Source organism: Mytilus californianus, unplaced genomic scaffold (assembly GCF_021869535.1).
Source record: "Mytilus californianus isolate M0D057914Y unplaced genomic scaffold, xbMytCali1.0.p SCAF_9, whole genome shotgun sequence".
Lineage (NCBI taxonomy): Eukaryota > Metazoa > Mollusca > Bivalvia > Mytilida > Mytilidae > Mytilus > Mytilus californianus.
The window spans coordinates 425,312-441,251 of NW_026262745.1; positions in this window are offsets into that span (position 1 = coordinate 425,312).

The following is a 15,940-nucleotide window of genomic DNA, read 5'->3' on the forward strand; positions in this document are numbered from 1 at the left end:
CGTTGAATCTTTTCGAACCAAATGTAATGAAGAACCAGATTCTGATCCTGAACAAATTTCACCCTTTGGGTTTTTTGTACCTATTACGGTTACGGTGTTTGAATGATAACAAGGTTTTTAGGTTTCGGAGGGATAACTCCGGACCGACAAAATTTTACGACTCACAGGGTGAGTTCGGGATAGGTATGTATGACACCTATACAAATGTGAACACGAAAGCGACACGTCTTACGGTTAAGGCTGCTAACTTCTTCAAAGTTTGGCGGAAAAAGAGTAATAATAATAATTAAAATGTCAATTGTTCTTGAACAATTGAGAGGTCTTTCCTTTTCGTAATGTAAAATACATGTCCCAATAGTCGTAAAATGCATTGAAAAGCTATGAAACACACATTAAACCGTTAATATATGACCAAAAACAACAAATTCGCTATTTAGGACATGACCTTGACTTTTGACCTTGTGACCTTTGTGAGGGTCATTACTCCACGATGTCATTTAAACAGACGCCATTGGTCTAGGACCTTTAGTTCTAGAGTTAAAGCGAATTTTGTCCTTTCAGACAGCATTAACGGGGGTTATGCCCCTTACAGATAGGCCAAATCTCTTCGGTCATCAAAGTAAAAAAGTTGTGCCTTAGTCACCTAAACATTTTTCACTATTTACTATTTCTGTAAGTATAATTGTTTTTGAGATATCCAATAAAAAGTTGTAAGGTCAAAGGTCAAGGTCAACCTTAAAAAGCTTTAAAACACACTAAAAATCCTTAAACAAAGGTCAAAAACACATAATTCGCTATCTGGGACATGAATTTGACCTTTGACCTTGTGACCTTTGTCAAGGTCATTGGTCCCAAATGTCATTGTTGAAGACCCCATTGGTCTAGGACCTTTAGTTTAACAGTAAAAGCTGATTTTGTCTTTTTAGAAACCTAAACTAGGGGTTATGCCCCTTATAGAAAGGTCAAATCTTTTCGGCAAAGTGTAACGAAGTTGCGCCTTAATGACCCAAAACTTTCCCACTATTCAAAACTTCTGTAAGTGTAATGGTTTCTGAGATTATCCCATAACAAGGTGTTAGGTCAAAGGTCAAGGTCAACATTCAAATTTGACCTTGAGATATTTTTCAGAGTCACATCAATTGATGATGATTGGTAAAGATCCTAGGTATCTACGACATACGGTTTCTAAGTTTTGGGGGCCAACTGACTGCGGTTAATTTTCATAGGGGCATAATCCTACCAATGAGTCGTTGAATCTTTTCGATCCAAATGTAACGAATAACCGGGGTCTGGTCCTGAACAAATTCCACCCTTTTTCTACCTATCACGGTTACAGTGTTTAAATGATAACAAGGTTTTTAGGTTTCGGAGGGATTACTCAGAACCGACAAAATTTTTCGACTCACAGGGTGAGTTCCGGATAGGTCTTCATGACACCGATACAAGGTGTGAACATGAAAGCGACACGTCTTACGGTTAAGGCTGCTAACTTCGTCAAAGTTTGGCGGAAAAAGAATAATAATGATTAAAATGTCAATTGTTCTTGAACAATTGAGAGGTCTTCCCTTTCAATATGTAAAATATATGTTTTAATAGGCGTAGAATGCATTGAAAAGCTCTAAAACACAAACAAAACCCTGAAAATTTGGTCAAAAATACATAATTCGGAATTTGGGACATGACCTGGATTTTTGACCTTATGACCTTTCTCAAGGTCATTTGTCCACGATGTCATAACAAAAGATCCCATGGGTCTAGGACCTTTGGTTAATGAGTTAAAGCTTATTTTGTCTTTTCTAAAACAGTTAACAGGGGTTATGCCTCCTTACGGATAGGTCAAATCTCTTCGGTCAAATGTAAGAAAGTTGCGCCTTTATGTCCCAATTATTTTTTCACTATTTACTATTTCTGTAAGTTTTATCGTTTTTGAAATATCCAATTAATAAGTTTTAAGGTCAAAGGTCAAGGTCAACCTCCAAAAGCTTTAAAACACACTAAAATCCTTTAAATAAGGTCAAAAACACATAATTCGCTATCTTGGACATGACCTTGACCTTTGACCTTTTGATCTTTGTCAAGGTCATTAATCCCCAATGTCATTGCTGAAAACCCCATGGGTCTAAAACCTTTGGTTATATAGTAAAAGCTGATTTTGTTTTTTCAGAAACCTAAAACAGGGGTTATTTCCCTTACAGAAAGGTCAAATCTCTCAGTCAAAATGTAACGAAGTTGTGCCGTAACGACCCAAACATTTTCCACTATTCAAAACTTCTGTAAGTATAATGGTTTCTGAGATTATCCCATAACAAGGTGTAAGGTCAAAGGTCAAGGTCAAGGTCAACATACAAATTTGAACTTGAGGTATTTTTCAAAGTCACATAAATTGATGATGAATGGTGAAGTTCCTAGGTGTCTACGACTTACGGTTTCTGAGTTTTGATGGCCAACCGACACCGGTTAATTTTAATAGGGGCATAACCCTACCAATGAGTCGTTGAATCTTTTCGATCCAAATGTAACGAAGAACCAGGTTTATGAACAAATTTTCTACCTATTACGGTTACGGTGTTGGAACGATAACAAGGTTTTTGGGTTTCGGAGGGATTACTCCCAACCGACAAAATTTTTCTACTCACAGGGTGAGTTCCGGAAAGGTATTCAGGACACCAATACAAAGTGTGAACATGAAAGCGACACGTCTTACGGTTAAGGCTGCTAACATCGTCAAAGTTTGGCGGAAAAAGTATTATTAATAATAATAATAATAATAATAATAATAATAATTAAAATGTCAATTGTTCTTGAACAATTGAGAGGTCTTTCCTTTTCGTAATGTAAAATACATGTTCCAATAGACGTAAAATGCATTGAAAAGCTCTCGAACACACAAAAAACCGTTAAAATATGACAAAAAACAACAAATTCGCTTTTTAGGACATGACCTTGACTTTTGACCTTGTGACCTTTGTGAAGGTCATTGGTCCACAATGTCATTATAAAAAAACCCAAGGGTCTAGGACCTTTAGTTCAAGAGTTAAAGCTAATTTTGTCTTTTCAGAAAGCGTTAACGGGGGTTATGCCCCTTAATGATATGTCAAATCTCTTCGGTCATAATGTAAAAAAGTTGCGCCTTAATGTTCCAAACATTTTTCACTATTTACTATTTCTGTAAGTATAATCGTTTTTGAGATATCAAATAAAAAGTTGTAAGGTCAAAGGTCAAGGTCAACCTTAAAAACCGTTAAAACACACTTTAAATCCTTTAAATAAGGTCGAAAACACATAATTCGCTATCTGGGACATGACCTTGACCTTTGACCTTGTGACCTTTGTCAAGGTCATTGGTCCCAAATGTCATTGTTGAAGACCCCATGGATCTAGGACCTTTGGTTATATAGTAAAAGCGGATTTTGTCTTTTCAGAAACCTAAAACAGGGGTTATGCCCCTTACAGAAAGGTCAAATTTCTTCGGTCAAAATGTAACAAAGTTGCGCATTTATGACCTAAACATTTTCCACTATTCAAAACTTCTGTAAGTATAATGGTTTCTGAGATTATTCCATAACAAGGTGTAAGGTCAAAGGTCAAGGTCAACATACAAATTTGACCTTGAGGCATTTTGAAAGTCAAATGAATTGATGATCATTGGTGAAGATCCTAGGTGGCTACGACTTACGGTTTCTGAGTTGATGGCCAACCAACACCGGTTAATTTTCAAAGGGGCATAACCCTACCAATGAGTCGTTGAATCTTTTCGATCCATATGTAACGAAGAACCGGGGTCTGGTCCTGAACAAATTTCACCCTTTGCTTTTTTTCTACCTATTATGGTTATGGTGTTTGAATGATAACAAGGTTTTTAGGTTTCGGAGGGATAACTCCGGACCGACAAAATTTTACGACTCACAGGGTGAGTTCCGGATAGGTATTTATGACACCGATACAAAGTGTGAACCTGAAAGCGACATGGCTTACGGTTACGGAGGGAAATTTTGTCAAAATTTGGCGGAACAAAAAGAATAATAATAATAATAATAATAATAATAATAATAATAATCAGAAGAAATACAGTAAGGTCTTTCCCTTTTGAAAAAGGAAAGACCTTAATTAAAATGTCAATTGTTCTTGAACAATTGAGAGGTCATTCCTTTTCATAATGTCAAACATATGTTTCAGTAGAGATTTCCAATAAAATGACTTTACTCGACATAACCGACCTAACTCAACGTATTTCGTCCTATTGCATTGAAGCATTACGGAGGGGAGCATACACTGCATGTATTTTTTTCTCTTTGAACCGGCATTTTTTGCTGATATAGACTTAATGTAAAAATCAACCCCAACTATTTTTTTTAATCTTTAAATATTTCTTTATTAAATTTTGAATGATTTTATTGACACGAATATTTTAATGGAATAAGTAAGCTAGCAACTTGTAATCAAATGCACTCATCATTTCTCGTCATTTCACTTGACCCATATTTCAGTTGTTCTCAAAATATGAATTTTAAAAACTACCAAGTAAAAATTTAGCATGAAAATATTAAAAGTATGAAATCCGAAGCGAGAAGGTTATCTTTTTTTTTGTTTTTATATGTTTTAACGTTTAAAAGTAGAATCCAACACACCCGAATGAAAAAGGTGTACGCGACTAACTTTTTTATAAATTATTTTTGTATAATTTAATTCAAGATAATTTGACGTGGGCAGAAATTCATATCATTTATACATTTATCAAATAGTTCTTTTTCGTCTTTAAATATAATAATGCATGGGGCGAGGTTTTTGTCCATGTATACCTAACATGCATACGGGGATACAGGGGTAGAGGGAGAAGTCCCTCCTTTCGATCGCCAAATAATTTTGAAAATCTCACGTTTTCCACGTTATCTATACAAATTTTAAGTATAAAATCGTCCAAATTTTTTTTTTGCATCGCTACGCTCGGCAGTATGAATTCAATTATCGGGAACTACGCCTTCTTTCAAATATCTTGGATCCAGCCTTAATCAAAAATTGTATAGCACCAAAAAAAAATATAATGATTGTCGTTTGACTTTAATAAATACGTTTTAAAAACAACAATGTTTGAAGATTCGACATCTCGCTTGAGATTTAAAAGTTTAAGACTACATACTGAATTGGATTTTTTCCTGGATTTAGAGCTCACTTAACACGAAAATGTGATACTGGCGTGCAATCTAATAGACAAATAATTTTGTTTCTGATGTTTCTTTTTATAATGAATATTTATTTATTTAGTTATATATAATTCCACTAACAAATCATCATGGATCTTTTGCCGATAAATTATTATTACATTTTATAGAAACTACATATAATCTGCTATACAGTTATGAACAATAATGGTCCTACAGACACTCCGTGCTTTTGACATTACAAAAGGTCTTGCTTTTCTAGACTGTTTATGTACTGTTTATACTATATTTGTGATATGTACAAACAAGAAGATTTAGTATGATTTGCAATAAGACAACTCTTCACAAGAGACCAAATGACACAGAAATTAACAACTATAGGCCACCGTACGGCCTTCAACAATGAGCAAAGCCCATACCGCATAGTCAGCTCTAAGAGACCACAGAATGACAAATGTAAGACAACTAAAACAATAAATCTAACGGCCTAATTAATGTACAGAAAAATTAACAAAAGCACAGCAACAGCACGATAACCACTGAATTACAGGCTCCTGGCTTGGGACAGGCACAGCCAAACATAATGTGGCGGGGTTAAACATGTTAGCGGGCCCACTTACCTGGGACAGTGGTGTAACAGTACGAAAGAATTGATTAATATTCTAGACTGATTATTAGTTGTAATTGTTTTTAAGATGTGTTCAGTAGCTGTGAATAATCTAAGATCGGCACATGGAGTTTATTTGGAAATAATAGTAATTGCTGTTTTTGTGCTTCGTTTAAATCGGACGAGTCAATCCCTTGCTTAAATTGGCTAAAATATCAGATAAGAATTTAGCCTCAAGCTATAATACATACGACGAAGATTTAGCCTCAAGCTTTAATACTTATGATGATGATGATGAAACTGATGTATGTCTTATATCCAGCAATAAATATTACATATATGTTATGCTTTATGTGCATAATTTATTTGATTTTTCTCCTTGTTTCTCTGTATCAAAAAGCTCAGTTTTTACTGTAAAATGGTGTTTCACAGCTTCCATTATCCTTGTGACTTGCTATTGTATTAATATGTAGTAGGCATGCAATTATTATTCTAAATAGTATAAAATGTTTTTAACAAGTAAAGATTACCCCGTTTTGATCCAGACTTCCTTACCACTAGCATCTAAGATACATACACTGACAAAATATTGTACCCGCACTCATATTACAATCACCCTGTCTGTCCTGTCCGTCCGCCAGTCTGTCCGTTCAACAAATATTTTCAATTTTCTCTTCACAAGCATAAGTATTCTTAGCATGCATTTTTTTTTCTCGATTTATTCCTTACACTCCGACATGTATATACCTGGATCCGTGTGGAGCGTCAAACTATCAAACAGAGTCTAAATGGCGTGAATAACGACTACAGTGGCTCGTGCTGTTGTCAACAATAAGCAAATATTCATACCGTATTATCAGATACTAGTACTAGTATATAAGGCATTGACTTTGAAAAATGTAAACAGTTCAAACGAAAATAAATATTTTTACAAGAGTAAAAATAACCCAAAAATGACAGAAAGTAACCAACGACATCCACTGAATTGAAAACTCCTGACTTGGGAAAGCCAATATAGAATTTGGTTTGATTAAAGGCGTTTATCAGCGCTCAACACTCTGGTGTAACAGCACAATGTAAGAACAAAACCTGTAAAATTCAGTTGGAAATAGCTCAACTGATCAAATTTGAATTAAGCCCAAAACAATTACATTTTTATGATGAAAGACACAGAGTACCGATCTTAAAGTACCCCCAGGTACTGAAAGCTGATTCTTACATGTTAAATTATCTGAAAATATTCAACGTATTTAGTTAAAAAATATTAAGGAGATGTGGTATGATTGCCAATAAGAAATGAAGTGGATGTAAGCAATGATAAGCAACCGTACGGCCTTCATCAATGAGAAAAATCCATACCATATAGTCGACTATAAAAGGGTCCAACTTGAAAAATATGAAGCAATTCAATTGAGAAAACTACCAGCCTGATTTAAAACAAAACAATTTACGAAAAACAAATATAACAGATATGAACCATCGACAACAAGTGAACCACCGGCTCATGACATGGGACAGGCACATAAAGAATATATAAATATTCAAAGTAATTATGAATGTAAATGCGTTTTCAGCCGTGTATCACCTTCACTGGTGATACTATGCATGGATAAGTCGTAGAGTTAAACTTTTATTTATAAGTATATACCTCTAAGGCGAGACAAAAATTGAAACTCCAAATTTTTTCTTTACTCAATCAATATGTGATAGTTTAAGAATCCATTTCTTATTGGATTAGTAAGAGTTGTCTTAATCCAAAAACAACTAAAAACAACTAAACTGAAGTGGCATTATAGTTAAAAAATGTAACAAGTATATAAATTGGCATTCTCATCCACTTTTAATCAGAGATATTTTGGGACAGGACATTTTTTAGCCAATTACTATGTACTATAAATTGATAGTTTACTATCCACAGCGGTCAATGTTTATATGCAGATTAGTCATCAATTGCTAATCAAGTACACTTTCCAAATTACAATCTATATAACGAATTGGTGTACACACTTATTTACATATATCATTATTATTACAAAATTCTTTTTTTTAATGTTAGTTGAAACTATTAAAATTTAAAGAAGTAGTACAAGACCTGTATTAATTTTTTTTTTATGTCGTACCTGGGGAAAAATCGGAGATTATAATAAACAAGATTAACTGCAGAAGAAGAAAACGTTTGAAATGATGCTGAATAAAGTATGATGCAATCCCAACTTTAACAGAGACAAATTTTGACTAACACTTTGAATTCGATATTTCTGAAATTGCTAGAAAAATCTGTCTAAAAATAAATACCTGCGGAAATTAAATATTTTAAAACATTAAGAGACGAAATGAAAAAGGGACACCAATCTGGTAACGACAAATAAAAGCATGTCAAATATTAAATAATAGAAGGTTCATTTGCAAAGTATATCGAAAAACAAATTCATGGTCAAAACCATGAAAGACAACTCAAATCAATCGTATGATAGGTAAAGATACGTGTATATACGTGGTCTTATGACAGCAAAGTTTTGGCGGGAATCCCAATAATCACGTGATATATAAAAATCATGATTTCTTTCGTTTTTCATCATCTTAGAAATATTTGATATTGATAGAATTTATCATGAATGGGTTTAATAGTTTAGGAATACTTAGTTAAAACTTGAGGGACGCATTTAACAAAATTAAAAGGTTAGCAATAACCGGTCCCGTTAGGTGCATACGTCGAGTTAGGTACGTATGTCATTTTATTGGAAATCTCTAATAGGCGTAGAATGCATTGAAAAGCTCTTTAACACACTTAAAACCCTTAAAATATTACAAAAAAACAGATAATCTGCTATTTTGGACATGACCTTGACTTTAACCTTATGACCTTTGTCAAGGTCATTGGTCTAGGATGTCATTACCAAAGACCCCATGGGTCTAGGACCTTTGGTTCAAGAGTAAAAGCTAATTTGGTCTTTTCAGAAACAGTTAATTGGGGTTATGCCCCTTACAGATAGGTCAAATCTCTTTGGTCATAATGTAAAAAAGTTTTGCCTCTATGACCCAAACATTTTCCATTTTTTACGATTTCTGTAAGTATAATCATTTTTGAGATATCCAATAAAAAGTGGTTAGGTCAAAGGTCAAGGTCAACCTTAAAAAGCTTTAAAACACACTGAAAATACTTTAAATAAGGTCAAAAACACATAATTCGTTATCTGGGACATGACCCTGACCTTTGACCTTGTGACCTTTGTCAAGGTCATTGTTCCCAAATGTCATTGCTGAAGACCCCAGGGGTCTAGGACCTTTGGTTATATAGACAAAGCTGATTTTGTCTTTTCAGAAACCTAAAACAGGGGTTATGCCCCTTACAGAAAGGTCAAATCTCTTCGGTCAAATGTAACAAAGTTGCGCCTTAATGACCCAAACATTTTCCACTATTCAAAACTTCTGTAAGTATAATGGTTTTTGAGATTATCCCATAAAAAGGTGTAAGGTCAAAGGTCAAGGTCAACATACACATTTGACCTTGAGGTATTTTTTAAAGTTACATGAATTGATGATCATTGGTGAAGTTTCTAGGTGTTTACGACTTACGGTTTTTGAGTTTTGGTGGCCAACCGACACCGGTTAATTTTCATAGGGGCATAACCCTACCAATGAGTCGTTGAATCTTTTCGATCCAAATGTAACGAAGAAGCAGGTCCTGAACAAATTTTACCCTTCGTTTTTTTTCTACCTATTACGGTTACGGTGTTGGAACGATAACAAGGTTTTTGGGTTTCGGAGGGATTACTCCCAACCGACAAATTTTTTCTACTCACAGGGTGAGTTCCGGATAGGTATTCATGACACCGATACAAAGTGTGAACATGAAAGCGACACGTCTTACGGTTAAGGCTGCTAACTTCGTCAAAGTTTGGCGGAAAAAGGATTAATAATAATAATAAAAATAATAATAATAAACAGAAGAAATACAGTAAGGTCTTTCCCTTCTGAAAAAGGAAAGACATTAATTAAAATGTCAATTGTTCTTAAACAATTGAGAGGTCTTTCCTTTTCATAATGTAAAATATGTTTCGATAGGCGTAGAATGCATTGAAAAGCTCTTTAACACACTTAAAACCCTTAAAATATTACAAAAAACAGATAATCCGCTATTTTGGACATGACCTTGACTTTGAACTTACGACCTTTGTCAAGGTCATTGGTCTAGGATGTCATTACCAAAGACCCCATGGGTCTAGGACCTTTGGTTCAAGAGTAAAAGCTAATTTGGTCTTTTTCATAAACAGTTAATTGGGGTTATGCCCCTTACAGATAGGTCAAATCTCTTTGATCATAATGTAAAAAAGTTTTGCCTCTATGACCCAAACATTTTCCACTATGTACGATTTCTGTAAGTATAATCGTTTTTGAGATATTTAATAAAAAGTTGTAAGGTCAAGGGTCAAGGTTAATCTTAAATGGCTTGAAAACACCCTAAACATCTTTTATATCAGGTTAAAAATACCGAATTCGCTCTAAGGACCTCGAATAAAAAGACTATAGGTTGATACGTCTTACGATTTGTGAGTTACAAAAACATTACGACAAATTTAATTGATAAAGGTAGATAACTCCTATAAAATTTCACTGGATAGCTTTGATCCAAATCAGTCAAAAATTTCTGAGGATATAACAAACAGATATCAAAAAGAATAATGTCGTTATCTTTGGAGAAGATACACTCACAAGAAATAGAGTGTTTGGGCAGATAGCTCTTAAAATAAAAACATCTTCGCCTTAACGAGATAAGTTTAAAAAGCGCAATAACTGTTCGATATCATATTCAAAATATTTAAGCGACATCTTGCAAAACAACTTTATACCGCAAGAAAAGGTTTTGGCGGAAGAAGATAAAAAAGAAAATGAAAAAAATTGTTCAGAGAACAATTGAAGGTCTTTCCAAATAAATTTTCAAAGTTATTGAAAAAAAGCTTGTTCCGGTTTGCTATAAATAAATAGTTTCTATATACTTTGAGTGAAATAAGGGAGATAATTAGCTACTTCCGGTGAAGTAAATGTCACTTCTTGTCTCATATGATAGCTTCTGTCACACTGATTCCAAAAATATATAGTTTCAATATACTTTGGCATGTAAAACAGGAGTTAATTGGCCACTTCCTGTTGATCGAAAGTCACTTCTGGTCTTTAGTGATGTTTATGCATTTATATTACAAAATTTATGGATTCCGAGTACTTTTCCATAAAGAAAGTGCAAAAATACCTTCTTCCGGTTTTCTCAAGGTCAATTCTGGTTGACCTTTTTCAAGGTCAGATGTCACCTTACCTTTTGTAAAAGGTCATATGGCTTTATAATGAGCAAAGTTGAAGTAATAATCATTTAACCATATATTTAGACATTTCAGGGGCACTCATTCCTGTAAGATATCATTAGATAGTTTCAAACCAAAATGTAACATATCTTAATTACAATAAAGCAAACATTTTGCACTTGTTCTCTTATATATATATCTTTTAAAGTGTCGGAGAAAATGCAAAAACAAGGAAAAGACAAAATTGAGAAATTGACCTTGACCTTTGACCATGACCTTTTCTAAGTTAGGACCTAGGGGCCTCAAATAAAAAGATTCCAGGGTCATACGGTAAATGGTTTATGAGTTACAAAAATATACAGAAAAATGTATTTGGTAAAGGTAGATAACTCCTATAAAATTTCTTCCAACCGCTTCGATCCAAATTATCCAAAAAATCCTAAGGATGTAACGAACAATTCAGAAAAAGAATTTGGTTTTTATCTTTTTTTGTTACGAAGGAGATGCACACACATGATAAACAACAGGGAATAGGGAGAAAACTCTTACAAAGAAAATTGTTTGGCTTAGCAGGGTAAAAATTGAAAAGCGCATAAACTGTATGATACTATATAAGAAATATCTAATCGACATATTGCAAAACAGAAATTTAACACGAGAACAAAATTTGGCGGAAGAAAAAAAACTAATAATTAAAAAACCAATTGTTCAGTGAACAATTGAAGGTCTTTCCACATCAATTTTTTAAATTATTGATGAAAAGCTAATTCCGGTTTACGCAAAGTTACTATTGGCGTCCAAGCATAGGTTTCTTCATACTGATTCAATAGATAAATGTTGCTATATATTTTTGCCTGAAATAAGGGAGATAATTGTCAACTTCCGGTTAAAAAATGTCTCTTCCGGTCTCACATGATAGCTTTATTTACACTGATTTCAAAAATATATGGTTTCTAAATACTTTTGTCTGTAATAAGGGAAATAATAGGTACTTCCGGTTTAGTGAAGGTCACTTCCGGTCTTAAATGATAGGTTGATGTATACATATTTTAAAATATATAGTTTCTAGGTACTTTACCATGAAATAAGTGCAAAAAGGCTACTTCCGGTTTACTCAAGGTTACTTCCGGTTGGTATTTTTTAAGGTCATATGTCAATTAACAGTTCGCAAAAGACTTTATGACTTTATCATGTACCAAGTTTGAATAATAATCAATTAACCTTAAATTGTTTCATTTCAGGGACAATAACTCCTATAAGATGTCATTGGATTGTTTCATACCAAAAGTATCATATCTTTATCACAATTAGGCAAACATTTTGCACTAGTTTTTTTATATATATCTTTAAAAGTGACAGAGAAGATCAAATAACAAGGAAAAGTTAAAATTTAGAATATGACCTTGACCTTTGACCTAGGCCTCAATTTTATTTAACTAAACCAAGGACCTCAAATCAATATACCTTAGGTCTCTATAACTTACCATTCATGCTATACATTTGTATATCCCTTATGTCAAATACGGAAGGGGAAATAACTCTCATATGGAGTCTTTGTATCGCTTCGGTCAAAATTGGAAAAAAAACATCCTGAGGATATAACAAGCAATTTGGTGAAATAAATTTGTCGCTTTCTTTTACGATTACGGAGGATATGCATTCACAAGGAAAATAGTGTTCGGGGAGATAACTCCTACAAAGAAAAGTATTCGGTTAAGCAGGGTCAATTTCATAGGCGCATAAACTGTGTGACACCATATACCAAACATCTAAGCGACATCTTGCAAACAAAATTTATACGCAAGAAATAAAAGTGGCGGAAGAAGAAGAAAAATAATAATCAGAAGAAAATCAATAGGTCTTTCCACATAAAAGTGGAATGACCTAAAAATTAAAAACCAATTGTTCAGAGAACAATAGAAGGTCTTTCCACAGCAATTCTTAAATTTAATGAAAAGAAGCTAGTTCGTGTTTACTCAAAGTTTAAAATTAGCATCTTATGATCAGTTTCTTCATACTAATGCGAAAATTAAGTGGTTTCTATATACTTCTGAGTGAAATAACGGAGATAATAAGCTACTTCGGGTGAAGTAACTGTCACTACCGGTCACATATAATAAGTGTCTTTCACACTGATTCCATAAATATAGTTTCTATATATTTTTGCTTTTAAACCAGGAGATAATTGGCCACTTCATGTTTATCGAAAGTCATTTATAGTCTTCAGTGATAAGTTAATGTATTAAAATTACAAAACATATGGATTCTGAGTACTTTTCCATGAAGAAAGTGCAAAAATGGCTACTTCTGGTTTTCTAAAGGTCACTTCCGGTTGTCATTTTAAAGGTCATATGTCATTCAACCTTTTGTAAAAGGTCATATGGCTTTATAATGAACAAAGTTGAAGTTATAATCAATTAACCTTATAACTGGACATTTCAGAGGCACTTACTCCTATAAGATATCATTATATTGTTTCAGACCAAATGTAACATATCTTCATTACAATAAAGCAAACATTTTGCACTTGTTCTCTTATATATATATCTTTAAAATTGTCAGAAAAAATGCAAAAACAAGGAAAAGTCAAAATTGAGAACTTGACCTTGACCTTTGACCTTGATCTCATTTTCTCTGAGTTAAGACCTAGGGACTTCAAGTAAAAAGATTCCAGGGTTATACGGTTTACGGTTTATGAGTTAAAAAACATACCGACAAATTTATTTGGTAAAGGTAGATAACTCCATTAAAATTGAAAAGAAGCTAGTTTCTGTTTACTCAAAGTTAAAATTGGCATCCAATCATAAGTTTCTTTATACTGATACGATAATTAAGTGGTTTCTATATACTTCTGAGTGAAATAATGGAGATTATGTGCTACTATCGGTGAAGTAAATATCACTTCCGATCTCATATGATAGCTTCTTTCAGACTGATTCCAAAAATATATAGTTTCTATATACTTTTGCCTGTAAACCAGGAGCTAATTTGCCACTTCCGGTTTATCGAAAAACACTTCTAGTCTTTGGTGATAAGTAAATGTATTTAAATAACAAAATATATGGATTCCGAGTACTTTTCCATGAAAAAAGTGAAAACATGGCTACTTCCGGTTTTCTCAAGGTCACTTCCGGTTGTCATTTTTCAAGGTCATATGTCACTTAACCTTTTATAAAAGGTCATATGGCTTTACAATGAAGCAAGTTGAAGCAATGATCAATTAACCTTATAATTGGACATTTCAGGGGCACTAACTCCTATAAGATGTCATTAGATTGTTTCAGACCAAATATAACATATCTTTATTACAATAAAGCAAACATTTTGCACTTGTTTTTTCATATATATCTTTAAAAGTGTTGGAGAAAATGCAAAAACAAGGAAAATGTCACTTCCGGTCTCATATGATAGATTTATTTACACTGATTCCAAAAATATATGGTTTATATATACTTTTGCCTGTAAAAAGGGAGACAATTGGCTACTTCTGGTTTAGAAAATGTCACTTTCGGTCTCATATGATAGCTTTATTTACACTGATTCCAAAAATATATGGTTTATATATACGTTTGCCTGTAAAAAATGAGATAATATGCTACTTCCGGTTTATAAAATATCACTCCCGGTCTCAAATGATAGATTAATGTTTGACATTCAAAAAATATATGGTTTCTATGTACTTCTACATGAAATAAGTGCAAAAATGACTACTTCCGGTTCACTCAAGGTCACTTCCGGTTGACACTTTTCAAGGTCATATATCACCCAACATTTTGCAAAAGATCTTATGGCTTTATCATGTACCAATATGAAGTAATAATCCATTTACCTTAGAATAAAACATTTCAGGGGCAATAACTCCAATAAGATGTCGCTGGATTGTCTCAGACCAAATGTATCATATCTTCATCACAATATAACAAACATTTTGCACTTGTTCTTTCATATATAACATTAACAATATCGGAGAAAATGCAAAAACAAGCGAAAGACAAAATTCAGAACATGACCTTGACCTTTCACCTTGACCTCATTTTCGAAGTTAGGATCCAAGGACCTTAAATAAAAAGACTATAGGTTTATAGGGCTTACAGTTTATGAGTGACAAAAACATAACGACAAATTTATTTGATGAAGGTAGATAACTCCTATAAAATTTCATCGAATCGCTTCGATTCAAATTAGCCAAAAATTCCTGAGGATGTAACAAACAATTTAGAAAAAGAATTTTGTCGATATCTTTTTTTGTTACGAAGGAGATGCACACACTTGATAAACAGTGAATAGGGAGATAACTCTTACAAAGATAATTGTTTGGCTTAGCAGGGTGAAATTTAAAAGCGCATAAACTATACGATACAATATGAGAAATATCTAAGCGACATATTGCGAAACAAAAATTTCAAAAGTTGGCGGAAAAAAAAAAAAATAATAATAATAATTAAAAACCAATTGTTCAAAGAACAATTGAAGGTCTTTCCACATCAATTTTCTAAATAATTGATGAGAAGCTAATTCTGGTTTACTCAAAGCTACTATTGGCGTCCAATCATAGGTTTCTTCATACTGATTCAATAAACATACGGTTTCTTTAGACTTTTGCCTGTAAAAAGGGAGATAATTGGCTACTTCCGGTTTAAAAAATGTCACTTCCGGACTCAAATGGTAGATTTATTTACTCTGATTCCAAAAATATATGGTTTATATATACTTTTGCCTGTATAAAGGGAGATAATTGGCTACTTCCGGTTTAGAAAATGTCACTTTCGGTCTCATATGATAGCTCTTTTTACACTGATTCCAAAAATATATGGTTTATATATACTTATGCCTGGAATAAGGGAGATAATATGCTATTTCCGGTTTATAAAATATCA